Source organism: Carcharodon carcharias, chromosome 30 (genome assembly GCF_017639515.1).
Source record: "Carcharodon carcharias isolate sCarCar2 chromosome 30, sCarCar2.pri, whole genome shotgun sequence".
Classification (NCBI taxonomy): Eukaryota; Metazoa; Chordata; class Chondrichthyes; order Lamniformes; family Lamnidae; genus Carcharodon; species Carcharodon carcharias.
In genome coordinates, this window is record NC_054496.1 from 4,470,881 (window position 1) to 4,475,458 (window position 4,578).

Here is a 4,578-nt window from a genome sequence, read left to right on the forward strand (position 1 = left end):
TTCTAGGTCATGGAATAAAAGGGAAAGTAGACACTTGGATAAGAAATTGGCTGAGTGACAGGAAACAGAGAATAGTGATAAATGGTTGTTTTTCAGATTGGAGGAAGGTTTGTAGTAGAGTTCCCAAAAGGTCAATGTCGGGACCCTTACTCTTCCTGATATATATTCATGACCTAGACTGTGGTGTGCAGGGCATCATTTCAAAATTTGCAGATGACACAGATTGGAAATGTTGTCAACTGTGATGGGGATAGTCTTGAACTTCATAAGGACACAGACATGTTAGTGGGTTGGGCAGACAGGTGGCAGATGAAGTTCAATGCAGAGAAGTGTGAGGTGATTCATTTTGGCAGGAAGAATATAGTGGGACAGTATAAAATAAAAGGAGAGCCTCTAAAGGAGGTGCAGGAACAGAGGGACCTCGGTGTATACATACATAGGTCATTGAAGATGGCAAGGCATGTTGAGAGAGCAGTTAATAAAGTATATAGCACCTTAGGCTTTATTAATAGAGGCACTGAGTACAACAGTAGGAAGGTCATGTTGAAATTGTATAAGACACTAGTTAGGCCTCATCAGGAGTACTGTGTTCAGATCTGGTCGCCATACTTGAGGAAGGATGTGAAGGCATTGGAGAGAGTACAGAGGAGATTCACAAGAATGATTCTAGGGATAAAGAACTGTAACCATGAGGCTAGGTTGGAGAGGTTGGGTCACTTTTCCTTGGAGAAAAGAAGGCTGCAAGGAGATTTGATAGAGGTATTCAAGATCCTGAGGGGCATGGACAGGGTAAATAGTGAGAAACTGTTCCCACTCAAGAGAACACCAAGGACTAGAGGGCATAGATTCAAAATAATTGGAAAAGGAGTAAATGCAACGTGGGGAAATTTTTTTTCCACTCAGAAGGCGATTGGAGTCTGGAACAAGCTTCCTGAAAGAGTGGTGGAGGCATGTTCGATCGAGGTATTCAAAAGAGAATTGGATTGCTACCTGAAAAGAGAGAATGTGCAAGATTATGGAGATAAGGCAGGGGAGTGGGACTAGATGGAATGCTCTTTCAGAGAGCCAATGCAGACTCAATGGGCCAAATGGCCTTCTTCTGCACTGTAAAGTTACTGTGATACTGTGGTTGTTTAATGAGGGAAGATTGGACAGACTGGGTTTGTTTCTACTGGAGTTTAGAAGAGTGAGGGGTGACTTGATTGTAGTATTTAAGATTCTGAACAGTATTGACAAGATGGACATGGAAAGGGAAACCTCTTGTGGGTGAGTCCAGAAATAGGGTACACTCTTAAAATTGAGGGTTGCCCTTTTAGGACAGAGATGAGGAGAAAGTTTTCTCTCAGAGGGTTGTGCGACTTTGGAACTCTCTGCCTCCAAAAGCGGTGGAGGCGGGGTCACTGAATATTTTTAAGGCAGAGGTAGATAGATTCTCGTTAGACGAGGGAATCAAAGATTATTGGGAGTAGATGGGAATGAGGAAAACGAAACACACGCAGATGAGCCATGATCTTATTGAATGGCAGAGCAGGCTTGAGGGGCCAAATGATCTACTCCCACTCCTGTTTTGTATATTATAGGTCATACGAACATACAATCATTGTACCATCTACCAATTTCCTTTTACATAACTGAAATGCTTTGTCACACTCCCTTGTGCAATTCTACGGAATACCCTTCCTCAAGAGTTCATGGAATCAGTGCAATAGGTTGACAAATTTGGTATGAATTTACCACAGTAATTCACTAAGACCAAAATGAACTGAGCTCAAAGATATTCTTGGGGTGTGACACATTTCTTATTGCTTGAGCCTTACTCTTGGTAGGATGAAACTCATTTTTGCCCACCCTGTGACCCAAGTACTCGACAGAGTTTTGAAACATTTCACATTTGTGCCCTTGCCCGAACTCCATGCTTTTCCAAACATTGGAGCACCTTGTTCAACCTGTCATCATGGGTCTGCCTTTTTGGAGCTGAAATAAGTTTGTCACCCAAATAGCACATTACTCCCTGAATTCCTTGAGAAATTTGGTTCATTCCCCCTTGAAAAATTCCAGGGGTTGAAGAAATGGGAGCCTTTGAAACTGAAATAGCCACAGATCTCCAGCAACAACATATTTTGCTTATGTTAAAATAGATCCAAGTATGTATCAATAGTCAAATATGACCTACACTCATCATCTAACTCAAGTTGCAAACAGACATTTGTCAGGTCTAATTCTGGCTTCCTGACAACATTGTGAACAGATCCTCCACGTTAGGCAAAGTTTCGGGTGGATTATATTCCAGTACCAGATTTACAGTTACCTTGTAATCCCCACATATTCTTACCATCTGACTTTGGTATTACCACTACGAGAGTAGCCCAATTAACTCTGTTCTGCTTTCGAAAAAATGTTCTCAGTTTCAGGTCTTTTCAGTTCTTGCTCTTCTTTTTAAGAGCAGAGGATGCTGGTTGAGGTGTGCAATAAACTGGGGTTCTGTTCCCCTGGACCCGTACATTGACCTTATAACCTTGAATCAGTTTGTCAGTTTCACTAACCATTTGAGGATCTTTGCAATCACATCAGTTTGTGAATTTCGCACCTATGTGACAAAGCCTTCCCCCATTAAACTTAAGTACGACTAACTAGTTTCTTCCCAACAAGACTGTTTTTCCTCCCTTCACAGTAATGATGAGCAATTTTGCTCCTTATATGTGACTGGCACCGACACACTTCGCATTATGGGGATTTTCTCTCCCCCATAATTTCATAATCCCATGCATGATTTCTCCAGATGATGCTGACTCAACTTTGTCAGTGTAGCGATTTAGGAATCATGCTGACTGATGCTGCTGTGTCAACTTCCATGTTTACTGGAGCTCCATCCATCGCTACTTGCACCACGATGCTTTGTGAATTTCCACTGGACATTCTTGTGCTTTGGATCGCATGGATCTCAACTGACCCCTCAACAACCTGTTGCTGTTCAACAAACATATGCAGTGACTGCCGTTTCCTCCAGCCAGTGTTTCCTCCAATTTACATTCTTTCAGCATGCTTTGGCAAGATGACCCTTTTAGTAGCTGTCTTCATAAACAAGTAATTCTGTGTCCACTGTTGGTCTATGCACTGGTAACAGTACTTTTTAGTACATCTGCTGCTACTAACTGCTGTCATTAGGGCTTTCTGCTTATTCAGCTGCAGTTTATTTCCTTCAGCAGGTGACTGGTGGTTGTTAACTCTGAATTCCCTCAAGTCACATTCCATCATTGACAATACTGTTTGGCAAAGCTGCGACAAAAATTAACTTTGGCAATGTTAGCAACTTAATGCAAATATATTCACTTTCAAACAGCGCACAAACCTGTCTCAGCACTCTCTTGAAATTCTCCAAAATTACAATGATGGACAGGTTTTTCAGAGCCACAGTAAAGTCTCCAATGTCCTCATTGAGCAACTGATTCCTGGTTCCAAAAACAAAGCTTTCGGCAATCTCCAATAGCTTGGGATTGTAGTGCTGCTCAAGATTACACAAAATGGCCGACAGTGCTGTATCTCGTGGCTTAGCATGTGCAAGCAAATAATTCAGCATTTCATACACTTCTGGGACTACTTCAGTCTGAAATATTGAGCAGAATTTTCCATTCCGGAGATTAAGTTCAGTGGCATAAGCAAAAGCCAGAGTGACCTCCACTGGAGGGCAGGGTGGCAGAACACACAAGATCTTGCTCTGTTCAGCTCATTAATTATGCAGTTGTAAGGAGCTTATCGAATCTCATGGCAGGGCAGACAGGAAGTGGCTTGCCCTGCCGTCACCTCATAGACTCTGATGTCTGCCGCCATATTTGAACAGCAACCAGACAGCCATTTACTCTTCCGCTTTGCTCCTTGACTCCCGCCGCAACCCCCGAGTCCTGTCTCAGTCTCACCCCTCCCGTGCCCAGCCTTGGCACAGATTGTGTGACAGGCAGTTGATATCTCTCAGTGACGGTGTGGAAAGGAAGGCAAAAGCGGCGTCTACTGATCTAAAGTGCAGGAAGAATTGGAAAACTGATGTCGCGTCCCGTTCAAGAAGGGAGGGGGACAAAGAGCAGGAAACTATAGGCCAGTCAGCCTAACATCTGTCATTGGGAACATGCTAGAGTCCATTATTAAGGAAGAAATAACAGAACATTTAGAAAAGCTTAACGCAATCAAACAGAGTCAACATGGTTTTGTGGAAAGGGAAATCATGTTTGACAAATTTGCTAGAGTTCTGTGAGGATATAACAAGCAGAATTGTTAAGGGTAGATGTAGCATATTTGGATTTCCAGAGGCAACCAATTAGGTGCCATATAAAAGGTTATTGCACATGATAGGAGCTCATGCTATTGGGGTAATATATTAGCATGGACTGAGGATTGGTTAACACACAGAAGATAGAATCGGGATTAATGGGTCTTTTTCAGGTTGGAAAGACATAACTAGTGGAGTGCCACAACCATCAGTGCTAGGGTCGCAATTATTTACTATCTATATTAATGACTTGGAAGAGGGAGCAGAGTGTAATGTATTCAAATTTTCTGCTGATACAAAAATAGGTGGGAGGGCAT